The sequence below is a fragment of the Macaca mulatta genome, chromosome 5 (genome assembly GCF_049350105.2).
Source record: "Macaca mulatta isolate MMU2019108-1 chromosome 5, T2T-MMU8v2.0, whole genome shotgun sequence".
In the NCBI taxonomy this organism is placed as follows: Eukaryota; Metazoa; Chordata; class Mammalia; order Primates; family Cercopithecidae; genus Macaca; species Macaca mulatta.
In genome coordinates, this window is record NC_133410.1 from 142,421,391 (window position 1) to 142,437,874 (window position 16,484).

Here is a 16,484-nt window from a genome sequence, read left to right on the forward strand (position 1 = left end):
ACTAGTTCTGTTTATAAATGAGAAAAAATGTGGGGGAGTGTTTTAAGAGTCTCTGAAGTAGAAGTTGTTGGAACTAATCCTAGCAGGCAGAAAGAAGAAAGATAACTGAGTCTAAAATTGTAATTTAATGGCTGCCATATCGAAGATCTAAGTTAGACCTCAGCATGGAGAGAATGGTTGTGCTCGTGAAGAACAATGAGACCTGACTAGGATGAGACCAGCAAGAGATCTTAAACCAGGGAAACCAGATGACCAATGTTTAGTTGATTTTCAGCGCAACACAAAGTGGCATTAAGAAGTAGTAGCAAAAGTGAACTAATCTGACACCAGTATTCATTCAGTACATGAAAGCTAAAATGAACCTTTATGAATGGCAGGGGAGTCTTGGGCTGTTGGAAAATATATACAGCAATTCAAGCAGGGTATATTATACTTCTTAAAAGTATTAAATACAATCAGCAATAATAAAAAAATAAAATTATTACTGTATGTGCTCTCTGAATTTAATGAGTAATTTGTATATGTAATAGGAATAAATTATGATAGTGTTCTCATTGTCTGTACCAGAGTGAAGTTCGTACTACAAGAATTTATGTCGTCCACTGATTTTTACTGTGCTTGACTTATTTGCATCGGTAACAGAACCAAATTGAAGTTTAATTTAAAGATTTAACCCTGATTCTTGATAATAAGAATATTAAAATGCTTTCTAAAAATATTTTGATGATCTTAAAGTGAAACTTTCTTCTAACTACATTTAAAGTTATATATCAGACAAAACAATAAAAGGCAAATAAATTAAAAAGTATCTTGGAGAATTGAAGATTTTTCCCCTTTCATGGGAGGGGTTGTTGCTATTATTTCATTAACTGTTGAACACTATAATTCTTGTATGTATGCAAAAACAAAACAAAACAAAAAACAACAGCTTACATGCAACAGCTTAGATGCATCCAAGTAAATACTTGGATATTCACTCCAAGTAACCAAAAGAAGTACAAGATTTTTCCTAGCTATGCAGTTGATGTGTGCATGTGTACATGTATATATTCTATACAATAGTAACATAGTTAATATTACATATATGTTAATATACAATAATATATATTTATATCTATATTCTACACAATGCTAACATTGCTTCTATTAAGCTGTTTTTAAAGTTATGCTATGTCAAAATAAAGAAAAATGATGCCACCTTAGAATGAAGATATGATCAAATCTGTCTTAAATAATAAGGAAAACCTATGTGTCTCTCTGGCCTGAAATGGCTTTTATTTTCATTTATATCAACCAAAACTAATTCTAAGCAACAGTGTCTAATATTAAAAACTTGCAAGACTCTATATCTCTTAAGCAATAAATATGCACGTTGATGCAAAGATAAAAATAGCTGTGGATTAAGCTATAAACCTTACAAGGTGTGCAAAATAGAGTCAAAGTATTATCTCAAATACTCTTCTTGCTCAAATTCCTTTACCTTATCTAAACAATACAGTGTTTTGAGTCTGGATACTGATCAATAAAGAAGAATCGTACCAATGCTAGATGTTTATGTAGCCCACCCCTTCTCTGCATTCAAGCTTCCTGCTCAAATGGTACATCTGGAAGACATCTTTCCTGACCTCTCTAATTACACACACATAACCCGTATACACACAAACACATACATATACACACACAAACACATTGCCCTTCCTGCCTTCAGCTACACTGTCATATATTATCTTACTTTATTTAGAATTATTACAATTTCACAATATCTAAAAAGTTATGTATTAACTTGTTTATATTCTGTCCATTCAATTAGGAAGTTCAAATAATGAGGGTATAACAATGCCTTGTTAGGCTAGAAGTATCAAAAGTGTGTAAAACACACCAGACACACATCAAGTGTTCAATGCAATTGTTGCATATGTGATTCACCTGGGTAACTTGTCAAAAACGACCTTGTAGAAAACTATCAATCATTGTCCTTGAAGGAAGAATCATTGCAAAGGAATATGCTTCTAGAAAAATACTTAGGTATTTAGATAAAAAATATGGAGAAGTGGGCTAGGCACAGTGGCTCACACTTATAATTCCAGCACTTTGGGAGGCTAAGGCGGGCATATTGCCTGAGGTCAGGAGTTCAAGACTAGCCAGGCTAACTTGGTGTTAGCTGTCTCTACTAAAAATAAAAAATAAAAAATAAAATTATCTGGGCACGTTAGCACATGCCTGTAGTCCCAGCTACTCTGGAGGCTGAGGCAGGAGAATAACTTGAACCAGGGATGTGGAGGTTGCAGTGAGCTGAGATCACACCATGGTACTCCAGCCTGAGTGACACAGCAAGACTCCATCTCCAAAAATAAAAAAAAAATAAAAAAATTAAATAAATTTAAAAAAATGGAGAAGTGCTGACCAGTCTGGGGAATAATCAGCAATAGCCACATGAATTCTATTAATGATAACATTAATCTCTGCTGTTGCCTTGGTTATTTCTGAGAAGGCATTTTTATATTTAACTTTTTTTCCATTTTAGTTCCAGCTTTCAAGTTACTTCTTTACCCAATCTATGCTCTAAATTATTTATCAATTTTTATATAATTTCTTAGTAGAAAACTAAACTTTTTCCTAATACTTAAAACTGGCTAAGTTAGAGAATCGGGTTATATAGACAGTTATCACTTTCATTTGCAAGTATTTCTCTAGACTTCTTTTTTAACTCTAGATTCTTGGGAAGATTCTTCTCTTCTTTCACTTTGAGATGAAATTATTCTAAGGGTAACAAGTGCAATGTTCACATTCAAATCAATGATATAATCATATTCTCAGAGAAAAATAAGTACTGCAGATACACACTAAAATATAAGAAAAATGAGAAGAAAGAGGCAGAGCTAAAACAATATCTGATTTTATAAATTAGCCCGAGATAGAAAAGCTACATTAAATAGCTTGTGGAAAATAGAGAGTTAGATATAAAGGAGATAGTGAATAAATTATTGTGTAATTTGATTTAACTAAAAAAAGATTTGTAAATTTTGTCAATTTTGCAGAAGGTTAAAAATAACTCTATTCTTCTTAACTTGCGCCGCATGAATTTATGATAAACATAAAACTAAATCTGGGAGATTCAGTGTTAGGTGCTGTGGAGGATTTTTAAAAGTGCTAAGATATGTATCCTGCTTACAATAATCTTATATTCATGAATTTCTCTAATATAAGATCAAGAGTGGTGTGTAAAAGAGGAAACACTTAAATGTCAGGAGGTTCAGAGAACAAAGAGAATACTTTTAACTGGAAAGATGAGGAAAGGTTTTATCAAGCGAACTACATTTGTTCTTGTCTGGCAAGGACAAGTATGATTCAGGCATTTGGTTGGGGGCAATAGAGTATTCTGGATAGTGAAAACAATGTGAATGAGAATATGTATTTGGGAAAACATTGCATATCTATGTAGGCCTGTGCAAATATTATTTGCTAAAGTTTGAGAATTGGGTGAGAGTACACAGGTGGTACAATAGAAATTTTGTAGCATCTGGTTCGTGGAAACCTTGGGTCAAAGTGGAAAAGGTTTATTTGGTTGATAATGGAAAGTCAGTAAATATTATTTCCCATGAGGGCCTGATACGCTTCCATATCCACTGATGTCACACACATATTTGTGAAATACAACATACAAGAAGTTAGTTAGGAAATGATTTTCAAGGTCCAGACAAAAGTTAATAAATTCTTCTAAAGTAGAAACTTAAGTAACTTCTGATAATAAGCATGGAATAAGAGTACAGATGTCAGATGTATTAAATGAAGAATGACAGAATTTGGCAAGTAAAAAAGAAGTCACAACAAATTATAAGTGATTTAAAATTATGAAAATGCTTAAAAGTTTTGCATATAATGTGTGTGTGTGTGTGTGCGTGTGTGTGTGTGTGTATGTGTGTGTGTATGTATCCACAGCTGACCCTAAACAATGCAGGGGTTAAGAGCACCGACCCTCTGCATATTAAACAACCCATGTATGGCTTTTGATTGCCAAAACTTAACTGCTAATAGCCTACTGCTAACCAGAAGCTTTCTTATGAATAAACAGTTGATTCACACTTTTTTTGTATATGTGGTATATACTGTATTATTACAATGAAAAGCCTTTAGCTTTTAGTTGTCTATGATGTCTTTGTTTTTTTCTTGAACCATATTAGAATCTATGGATATGCCTTTCTTATAACAATGATGCGCCCACATAAAAGCTGCTAAGATGAAAAGATATTCCATGAAAAGTACAGGGTATTTGCACCTGCTTGCATAGCTGCAGTGATGTCTTCACAGATTTTCTTTATTTTTTCTTTTTTTTTGATAGCGGTTCTTACCCTAGATTTACTTATCTTTAAACAATGGGCAACCACAGCTGCAAACTTCAATCTATAGTACATATCAAGCAATTCAACTTTTTCTTGTAATGTCATTACTTTTGCCTGCTTTTTGGAAGTACTTTTGGAATCACTACTGGCACTTCCTATTGGTTTCATGGTTATTCACGGTTTACAGTACTGCACTAAACACAACAAAAAATACTTGAGAACCATGAGAGAACAGTTTTTACTGAGATATGCAATTTACTGTAGAAAACTGCTCATGGGGAGATGATTAGCATCACATGATGCTTTAAGCAGGTGCTTGCAACAGTGAGCTCACCACAATAGTAAGAGAAAGTGGCTACAAAATTATTGCAGTGATACCTTACTATTACAGTTAATTTTATGTAGTTAGGATTTAATACTGTATCACACTTGACAAATGCTATAAGAGACTAGGGATTAAGGTCAACATCAACATCAATAAGCCATACGAATACTATGTAACTGTATTAGTTTCTTAGAGCTGTTGTAACAAAGTACCACATACCAGGTGATTTAAATAACAGAAATACATTTTCTCACAGTTCTACAGTTCAGAAGCCCAAAATGAAGGTGGCAGGACGGTGCTCTCTAGAAGGCTCTAAGGCAGAATGTGTTCCATGTCTTTCTCTTAGTTTCTGGTGTTGAAGGCAATTGTTAGCATTCCTTGACTTACAGCTGCATCACACCCATCTTTCCCTGAATCATCACATGACATTGTCTGTTTCTGGTTTTACATGGCTGTCTTCTTATAAGAGCACAAGCCATATTGTATTATAAACCCACTCTTTAATTCAGAGTGACTTCATTTTAATTTAACTAAATACATCTGCAGCAACCCTGTTTCCAAATAAAATCATATTCTGAGGTAATGAGGGTTAGGATTTCAATATGTCTTTTTTTAAGGAACACCATTCCATCTATAAGAGTACCCTTGATACAATATAATGAAAGTGACACTTTACCCTTTTGGTTTTTCTTCCCCCAAACCCAAAATCCCATTCTAGTAATAAAAACCATCAGAAAACTCTCAACTTAGAAACAAGCTACAGAAATTTATTTGATCAATACTCCTCAAGATGTAAAGGTTATGCAAAGCCAAAAAAAAAAAAAAAAAAAAAGTCTGAGAAACTGTCACATTTAAATGGAATTTAAGGAGATCTGACAATATAATGTAATGTGGTATTCTAGATGGGGTTCTGAAATAGACAAAGATGGTGGATAAAAACTAAGAAAACTTAAATAAAATACAAACTTTAATGCAATGTAATTAATTATAAGAAATATATCATAATTATAGTAAGGTGTTAATAATAAGAGAAATTTATTAGTTACTGGGTTATACAGGAATTTGCTGTACTGTCCTCAGAAGATTTTTTTCTGCAAATCTAAAGCTGTTCTAAAAGTTTATTTAAAAATATATTTCCTATTGTGATTAAGGAATGAGATAATACAAACAAGTAAAGTGGTTTGCACAATGCATTACACATAACAGATGCTGTATAGTAGCAATTGCTTATTTATGTTTTATTATCTTTATAAATATTAGCATATATTTTGAATAATAATTAATAAGTAATGAAACAAATTCACGTTTTAAAGTGAACTTCTTTCTTCCTATTTTTAAAACGAATTTAGTATGCTAAATGTGTATCCCTTGCTGGGATCTCCAATGAATGAACACAGCTTAGCAAATTTATAATTTGTACTAGTGTTTAGATTGCAATTGTCAAGGGTAATCATTTGAGTAAAAGTTTTTGCCTTGATGATAGTAAATTGAAATTAGTTGGAATCTTATAAATGCATGGAATTTAATAGTGGTTAATATTTCTGGATAGAGACAAGCCTAATTTCACATGCTGACAATTGTTCTGACCAGGAAACTTAAGGTAATTATAGATACTGACACTTCTCAGTACAAACATGATACTGCATGATCATGTTTGCTTGGTTTATTTCATTTAATGAAGAGGTTTGAATCTTTATGAGGATTATTCTGTTTAACTTATAGAGACTCCAAGTCCTAATTTTGGAAATGCAAAGGGTGATTTTGTAACTGTAAGTGCTCTGATAAGGAGTAACTGAGTGACCGGTACAGGCTACCCCCTGCTGTGGTCTACAAAATCCAACACAATCCGTCATTGTCTCTTCAAAGACATCTGCCCCTTTTTTCCGTCATTGATGCTGCTTTAAAATCAGGAGGCCTCATTGCTAGTCCTCAAACACACCAAATCAGCTCCTACCTCAGGGCCTTTGCACTGTCTTGTTTGGAGAATTCTACTCCATTGCTGTGTCTCTCCCCTCTGTCAGGCCTTTGCACTAATTCCACTTTGTAAAGGTATCCTTTACCACTCTATTTAAAATCATAGTACTGCTCTGGCCCTCCACCCATCCCATCCCCCTTCCTTACCCTGCTTTTCTCCACACTATTCTCCAGCTCACACAACCCTTCTGTAATCATTCTCTAATTTTAGCTTGCACATGGTCTTCTTTCACTAAATTGAAGACAGTAATTCTGTCCTGTTTTGTTTTCCACTGTAATCTAGTGCCCCGAACAGTGTCTGCAATTTACAGGGTGATAAGTAAATATTTGCAGAATATAAGGTAAACAATAAAAAGTTAATGAATTTGTTATTTAATGAAGTTCTATAATATTTTTAGTTCCATTTTTAAATGTTATTCATTGTTTTGTCTAGTTGAGAAATTATGTTTATGCTTTACATTTTGCATATAAGCAGAAAAAAAATTCATATTATGTCATAGAAATTCCAAATCTTCATGGAATCATTATGAATTTGACAAATGGGCCATTATGGTCTAATATATGACGTATTTTTCTTCTTGTTCTGGGAGACAGATTCTTGATCTGTAGCCCACGCTGGAATGCAGTGGCACCATCACGGTTCACTGCAGCCTCGATCACACCGAGCTCAAAGGAACCCAAGTAGCTGGGACTACAGGCTCACGTCACCATGCCCATCTAATTTTTGTATTTTTTCATAGTGACAAGGTTTTGCCTTGTTGCCGAGGCTGGTGTCAAACTCATGGACTCAAACAATCCGCCTACCTTGGGCTCCCCACACGCTGGGATTACAGGCTTGAGTCACTGTGCCTGGCATCATGTTATCATCTGAATCTCTATTATATAGTCACATGTAAAGATCCTATAAGGACAAACAATATCAGAATGTTCTTACCGTTCTTTAAAATACTTTATTTGTTACTGAAATAAGATGGTTAAATATCTTTCTGTCATCTACTATTTATTCTGGATTGTAATTCATTATTTTCAGTTGAAGATTTTATACACTTGACTTATTTTTATTTTTATTTTTTGAGACGGAGTCTCGCTCTGTTACCCAGGCTGGAGTGCAGTGGCCGGATCTCAGCTCACTGCAAGCTCCGCCTCCCGGGTTTACGCCATTCTCTTGGCCTCAGCCTCCCGAGTAGCTGGGACTGCAGGCGCCCGCCACCTCGCCCGGCTAATTTTTTTGTACTTTTTAGTAGAGACGGGGTTTCGCCGTGTTAGCCAGGATGGTCTCGATCTCCTGACCTCGTGATCCGCCCGTCCCGGCCTCCCAAAGTGCTGGGATTACAGGCTTGAGCCACCGCGCCCGGCCACACTTGACTTATTAACAAAATAGACTGTAAAGATTTCTCTGGCAACATGCAGATAGATTACCCATTTATATAATAAAAGAACATGCTGCAATTTTTATTAGCATGCCATGATTCTAATAATGCACTTACCCTCTCATAAAAACATTAATATTGATGTATGGTATAGATGAGGACTAAACAGTAAACATAAAAAGAAACAGTGTAAATGATTTAGATCTATGGGTGGCTTCTAAATTAGTCATCAACTAAAGAAAAAACGATGAAGATGTCAGTGTCATCAAATAAATATGGATATTTGTTCAATAAACTAAAGCAGATAACAAGAGTGCAAGAGGACAATCTTTTTGCGTACTTTTACACATATATGGTGTTTACCTTCAATAATATATCATTTTGGTCACTACACAATACAAATGCAATTACATAAATTAAAATTATTCAAAATTTTTAAAAGATGCTCTTACTTTAGGTTTCTTTTCTTTGCATATTTGCTATAATTCCAGTTCCTTGAAATATATTTTATCTTTTTACTGTAGCTTTTCAACCAGTTAAAACCTAATCATTTATTCAATTTGCCTGCACTTAAGAAAAAGGATATGCAGACTTTCTCTTCGTATTTTATGCTTTGCGGATGGTATTTATCTCCATAATTAACATTTATTGTATTTTCGTGTTTAAAAAGATGGCATAAATGACTTAAGAAACTGTAATAAGAGAAAATAATTAATAGAATAAAATGTAACCATATATACACCCCTAGATTTAACTTTTGTGAATATTTTATACTTTCTCCAAAAAATTTTGGTGACTACAGAATATTTAATAACGTGATATCACAGTTTTTACCTATTCCTGCACTGTTTTAAATGTTGGCTTTATTTTTGTCATGGCAAGTAATGTTATAATTAAAATCTTTGGACATTGTCTAATTTGGATGCCTCATGAAACAGAGCCAGGACAAAGATCTGGAGCAGGTGTTCCACAGATGAGGTAAACTCAGGAAGCAGGTCAGAGAGAGCAGGTAGAGGCAGCTCAGGAAGGGAAAGAGCAAATGGGAGAGGGGTTTATAGCTAAGTGCTGTTGGTCCCTGGGGCTCAATCCTCCTTGTGCCTGTCCAGGAACTTCGGAATGTACTCCAGAATTGTCTCTCCTAAACACAGGGGAGGATTTATCTGCTTTGCTCCCTTTGTGGAGGTTTGCCTCTGCCTCTCTCACTTCCTACTTGCTCTGAATACAGGTGGAACCAGCTGAAGAGGCTTAGGAAGTCTGGAGCTGCAAAGCACAGCTTTGTGGTGAGTGCCTGAGTAGGGCATTTTCTGCTTGTTTGAAGGACTGTCTACGGTAGCTGCAGATGAAATGAAACATAGGTCTCTGGCAGAGAGACCTTCTCCAGGTTCTGACCAAGATCACAGTGAAAAGCCAGGTGCTGTCCACAGTTCCAGTTCACTCGTCACCAGTCCTAGATCAGGACTCAGGCAGCACGACTTCTCCTTGCCAACTTTATAGTGCTGGTTGCAGTGACTTTGCAACCTCAGACCCTCTGGGTCGTCTGGAGTCCTGGCCCAGTGGAAGGACGTGATCACCAAGGAACCCCTGCAATAAACCTTGCAAGGGAACTTGACAAATATGCCAGGTTTCAAATATTCCCTCTATTCTCAGACTTTTCTATTAGTATGCAAATGTGGCATTTTATTTTCCAGTCTTAAAAATAATAACATTACTCTGGACCCTCTTTCCTTTATACCTGTGGTTGCATTTCTTTCCTTTCCTTTACAACTAAACTGAAAGGTATGGGTGTGTGTGTGTCTGTCTGTGTGTGTATGTGTGTGTGCTTGTGTATTTTCCACTCACAGTTTTAAATTCCCCTCCTTCTATTTTCTTTTGAAAATATTTCGGTTAGGCTTTTGCCATTAATCCACGGAAATCTCCATTATGAAGGTCACTAATTCTAATGTCAGACTCATTTGACCTATTAACAACATCTGATAAAACTATATTTCTTCTTCTCCCTTGAAAAATTTCTTCATTTTACTTAAAGAGTTTTTTCCTCCTGCATAATTAATTGCTTTATCTCAGTCGCCTATGGTAGTACAAATAATTAAATGTTACATAATATATTTTCCCTTAATTTTTGCCTGTAAGTTAAAGAAAAAAATGAAGGAAAACATATCTCTATGTTTATTTAAATTTCACTATAATCACTACTGGGTGTCAAACCTTTATATCAAGGTTTTAATATTTTTATACTGTCTTTCTTTCTTGAAATATTGATTACTACTATGTGCTAAGTTATTTTAAAAGCAATTCAATACTTTGTTGAGAAGATTTCTAAAATTACTACTCAATTTCCTCATGGCAGGTAACAATGGAAGATGACGGGTCTGAGTTTATTCATCCAGGAAGGAGGTAAATACATAATAATTAGGCAAGAAAGTATGAACATATTACTTATAAATCAATTTCTAAACATAATTCTACCTCACTGGTTATTAACTTACTCATATCTGAATGAAATGTGCAAGGAATTGTTGATTTATTATTCTAGGTATTTTGTAGTTTCAAATACTTTCTTTAATGTTTACAGAAAAACAACTTGAACATTGTTGGATATGCAAAAGCAAACCTTACTTACAGTTTCATCAAACGCTGAATTGTTTCTGCTGTAGCATGCTCTCCCTGAGACTTCATTCAAAGAATGGACCTTCATGGGTTTCTAATTGAACTCTCAAATCGGTAAGCCTCCTTTGACATTACATTCAGCAACGTGACTGCTTAGGTCAAACTTGTCTTCAAAGACCTTAGAGACAAGTCAGAGACAGGTAAAAATTAAAACACATTCTAACTGATTAAGTATTTCATCTATGAGTAAATATTATAGAAATTAGATTATTAGAATTATGATTTTTCTTTTGAGGTGGAGCTTTGCTCTTATTGCCCAGGCTGGAGTGCAATGGCGCCATCTCAGTTCACTGCAACCTCTGCCTCCCGGGTTCAAGTGATTCTCCTGCCTCAGCCTCCTGAGTAGCTGCGACTACAGGCACCCACCACCAAGCCCAGCTAATTTTTTGTGTTTTTAGTAGAGATGGGATTTCACTATGTTGGCCAGGCTGGTCTTGAATTCCTGACCTCAAGCGATCCACCTGCCTCGGCGTCCCAAAGTGTTGGAATTACAGACATGAGCCACAACACCCGGCCTAGATTTATGATTTTTATTAAGCTAAAGACTAATTTATTTTCTAAAAGAAGTAGTGTTTTCCATAGAAATCATCCAACTTTAGATAGTATTATAATGCAAAAGTATAACCTGAAGCAGATTGAGTTTTGAATTATAATTTGAAGGGAATTATTTAAATATGTTAAGAAACTAATATATTAAAATAAGGAGAACCAGAATATTATCATTCACTAATTATATATTTAAATATTTTTCTAATGTTGTACATCTTTTTTGCATAAATGAATTATGCATGAACTTTGAAAATATTGAATTTGGTAAAATTAGAATTAACAATGTCCCTTTTAAAACATGTTTTCTAAATAATTATTAATTTATTAAATTTAATAAAGCCAAATGCCATCATATTTCTCTTCAAATTTAATTTCACTTTTATTATATTTTAAAATACATGGGTGCTAAAAGATTACAAATATTTTATATTTTTTAAACTTATTTTGCTAATTTAAAGCATAATAGTTCAATACTCCAAGTGCTGAACTTTCAGCTTTTAGTTAGGCAAAATAGTATAGCAAGTTTTATTTAAAATCATAGTTATCTGAATCTTTTAAATGTTGTGCTTACAATTTCTTTTAACCTGAATTGATTAAACTGAAGAAGCTTAAGTTTAAAACATAAAAGCATATGTAGATAAGAAAGAAATTGCAATAAACAAAGCAATTGGTAATTTTCTTCCTTCAAATCCAAACAGTTTAAAAATAATCTATTTCTACCATCCTACCATTATCCTTCTCATTCATCAGACAAATTGGTTAAAATAATTCCCAATTGTGTGGTATGCAAGTCATTCTCATATACAGCATGCTATATTCTACCTTCGTCCTATATTCACCTTGCATGTGAGCCAGGAAGGACAGGCTTTGTTTTATTATCACTGTTTGTGTGAGGAAGAACTGGATGTTGAGATATAATGTGCCAAGTTCAAGATTGAAAACCATTCTAACTTAGTAACTAACACCTGACAGTATTGTGTTGTCTTCTGAGTTTTGATATACAAATATTATTAAGGTAGATTATTAAGCAAATAATACAATACCATGAAAGCAAATATGTTCTCATTTTAATGATCATTTTACTTCTGACAAAAAATTTACCACAATATACCCTTTTTTGAAACTATTCATCATGATAGAGAATATTTGCAAATAAACTATGTTGTAAATAGAACAAAAAGAGGCCAAATTTGAAATGCCTTAAAACGGATGATTAGCATTGGTGTGTTTTTCTTTGCTGTTTATGTTATTATTTAATGAGAGAGCTTTTTAAATTTTAAATATGATTGAATACAAAGAATTTAACAGCATCAACTTCTAGCGGAGCATCTGTCAGTGTTAAGCTTTATATCAGACACTTTTCAAAGTTTAGCTTTTTAAAATTTTTCTTCAAATTTTTGCTTTATGCATTATTGTCTTGTAGGAGAGGCAATATTTTATCTCTAACCTCTTAGGGTTTTTGGTTGGGCCTGATAGTTGAATTGATATAATACAGATTAACAAAAGTATATACATTTATTTAAGTTTTATAGAACATGGGAGCTCTCATAAAGAAATGATGACTCAGAGAAGTGGCAAAACTTAAATGCTTTGATTGTAGATTAGAAAGAGGCAACTGAGGGAAAGTAGCTAAACCAGGTGAGAAGGCTAAGAAATGATAAAAATTATTCTAACAAGATCTTTTTTTTTTACAGAATTTTCTTAGTCTCCACTTCCCATTCTTGATAGGAATGTTACTCTCCTTTTGGTACAGGGAGTTAATCTACACAAGGGTTTTATCCTCTGCTTTCAGGAAAAAAGAGGGGAGGGCCAGAGTCTCCATCTTACATTGTTGTTGTTAAGTGCCTTTAGCTCAAAATGATCCTTATGCCAAAATGGTATTTCTGGCTTACACAGGGCCATGTCCTTTTCATAGAAAAATGCCAAGAATGATTTTTTTTTTAATTGACCACGAACTTGAAAACAATCACATGACTAATGACTATGATACTAGAATACTCAAAATAAAGAAATCAAATTGATAACCTTTACCCTTTTTTTTTTTTTTTTGAGGCGGAGTCTTGCTCTGTCACCCAGGCTGGAGTGCAGTGGTGCGATCTCGGCTCACTGCAAGCTCCGCCTCCCGGATTCTCGCCGTTCTCCTTCCTCAGTCTCCCGAGTAGCTGGGACTGCAGGTGCCCACCACAAAGCCTGGCTAATTTTTTTGTACTTTTAGTAGAGACGTGGTTTCACCGTGTTAGCCAGGATGGTCTCCATCTCCTGACCTCGTGATCTGCCCGCCTCCGCCTCCCTAAGTGCTGGGATTACAGGCGTGAGCCACCGTGCCCAGCCGGCCTTTACCTTCATATGTCCCAGCACTTATCTTTTTTTGAGATAGAGTCTCACTGTCACCGAGCGTGGAGTGCAGTGGGGTGATCTTGGCTCACTGTAGCCTCCACTTCCTGGACTCAAGAGATTCTCATGCCTTAGACTCCCAAGTAGCTGGGACTACAGCCAACCACCACTACACCTGACTAATTTTTGTATTTTTAGCAGAGATGGGGTTTCACCATGTTGACCAGGCTGGTCTCGAACTTCTGGCCTCAAGAGATCTGCCCACCTTGACCTCCTAAAGTGCTGGGATTACATGTGTGAGCCACTGTGTCCTGACCACTTCCTCAATTTTTGAAAGTATTTATAGTGCATTTGGGGAGATAATAATTGCACACACATTATTGGAGAATGTTCTTGCTTTTCTGGCTTCAAGGAAAGTTCAAGCTGGTATTTAATTCAGTCCCACTCAATGGTTGATGCTCTTGACATTCCTTTCTCCACTCTACTACAATCCTAAGAATCATGGACCACATATTTATATGTAATGTAGGGACTGGGTTTATAAATGTCCTAGTTATTGAAAATGGTTGTCCACAGAGCATGGCTTTTATTGAGCTGAGCAATGTCTTGGAGTTTGAGTTGACAATTGTCATTGGGAAGTCCACGGCTGATGACAAGAAAACATGTTAATCCATTCTTTACGTTGGCTCCCACTTCTTTTTCTGATGATGGTGATTTAGGAGTTTGCCCAGGGTGCTAGGCAACCAGGTTGTGCTGACTTTCCTCCTTTCACATGGTCTCTTCTGGTCAGATTTCCTTTATCATATGTCCTAGTCATCTCATCCCAAGTCTCAGTGACTCAATTTCACACTCAAGCTGGACAAATTTCCACCTCTTTATCTCATTTTTCCCCAGTATATTGTTTATGGTATAAATGCTACGTGTTGTTCCTTCATTTATTAGCCCTTAGGCATCCAATTGCTTTTATTGTCCGAAAAATCTCTGAAAATGATGTTCTATTTTGGTTTCAAGGCTACTGTCTCTCTTCCCCAGTTGAAAATCTCAATGAATTTGCATTCCTTTTATTGGTCTACTCCCCTGGAGCATCTGAGTCAAAAAAAGGCAAGTTGGTATAGGTTGGTTATTCTCTCTAAATTTGCTTTGCTGGAAAGCAAGCTGGAGGTGTAAAAGAGGGAGATTACAGCTTACTATAGCCTTTCCTCTCTATTTTCCAATTCCTGCCGTGTTAAATCTATTTTGTATTGCTATAAACGGACACCTGAGACTGGGTATTTATAAAGAAAAGAGTTTTATTTGGCTCTTAGTTCTTCAGGCTGTATAAGCGTAGCATGAACATATGCCTGACTTCTGGTGATGTCTCAGGAAGCTTTTACTCATGGCAAAAGATTAAAGGGGAACAGATGTGTTACATGGAATGGCAAAAAAGGAAGCAAGAGAGCAAGAAAGAGGTCTTTTTAACTATCAGATCTCATGGGAACTAATAGAGCAAGAATTCACTCATTACCCTGAGGATGGAACCAAGCCATTCATGAGGGATCTATTGCCTTGATCCAAACACCTCCCGTTAGGCTCCACCTCCAACACTGGAGATCGCACTTTAACATGAGATTTGAAGGGGACAAACATTCAAACGATATCACTGCCTTTCCTTATCTTATAACCAGACATGGTTTCTGGGACATTATTAAAGAAATTAGGAAGCAGAAAAAACTTTTGAAACTCAAGTTGGCTTCCAGAACATCTTTTCTTAGAATTAAAGAGAATGTGCTTACTCAATTACAGTTGTTCTATACTACAATAGATATAGTAACAACCATTAATTGAACAACTGAGCAGATACCATGTTTCATTTACTAAACTAATAAATTTAATACGTTAAAAAAATAATGTCTTGAAGTACTGTTATGTACTAATATGTATCATTGAATGTACTTTAAGGATTATCTTAGTGAGAATTAGACAATAAATATTTCTCAAGATCACGTGACTGACAAGTAGTGTATTTGTAATTAGAAGCCAGATCTTTCTAACCTCAAACTTTCCTTAAAACGCTAAACTATTCTTTTTTCTTTGTAAGAATTGGATAATATATATTTCTCAAGATCACGTAACTGACAATTAGTATATTTGTAATTAGAAGCCAAATCTTACTAACCTGAAACTCTTTCCTTAAAATGCTAAATTATTATTTCCTGTTTTTTAGCCTAAGCCTGCTCATAACAGCTTATTTCATACTCTAAGAAACACATAAAGTATAGTAATGTTGACTATACTCATAGTTTGTAAAGAAGGGAAGTGTTCAACAAAATGAACCTGGGAATGAAATAGAAACTTCTTATTGAAAAGATCTCCTTCCAACCAATTGAAGGTGGATGTCTTTTCTTTCTTGCCAGTTCAATAGAAAATCTTGCATTTTAAATATGTTTGCTACCCATAAATTTAGGTTTTCTTTTTGATTTTAATATGGTGTTTTAGGAATTTTGAAAATGTTGGATTTAAATAGAATATCTCTGTGTTTGCCAAAATTTATCTAAAAGTTATTTTTTTTCTAGAGAAGGCTTAGCCCACGAAAGTTCCAGCCAGTTCACAGAATCTCCTCATTTAAAAAAAATTAACTATTCTCCATATGGAGATATATAAAAACATACATTTACATTAGGTCTTGAGATAATTCAAGTAGTAGAATCTGAGAGTTGGCAGTGAGGTGAATGGAATGTTATTTTAGAACAGTTCTCAAGGAATAATTCTCTTAAAGATTAATTTTAATTTTAAATCAAACAAGTTTAAATGACTCTGCGAGTATTGGGGGAAAGTCCAACATGGGCATATTCTCTAAGATAGGAGGTCATTTTGAGTAGCTTTCTTTTAGGATAGACACAAATTATTTGAATTTCAATCATAAAGACATAGTCATTAGAGGTTTAT

At 34.8% G+C, this 16,484-nt stretch overlaps 1 long non-coding RNA gene across 1 annotated transcript in view; it reads left to right on the forward strand.

Moving 5' to 3' along the window:
* Positions 1-10,349: 10,349 nt before the first annotated feature.
* LOC144341001 (uncharacterized) overlaps positions 10,350-16,484 on the forward strand; it is a 70,285-nt gene continuing 64,150 nt past the window's right edge. The window contains exons 1-2 of the long non-coding RNA XR_013417562.1: positions 10,350-10,403; positions 10,582-10,730. This is a non-coding gene — a long non-coding RNA (uncharacterized LOC144341001). The remainder of the gene's footprint in view (positions 10,404-10,581; positions 10,731-16,484) is intronic.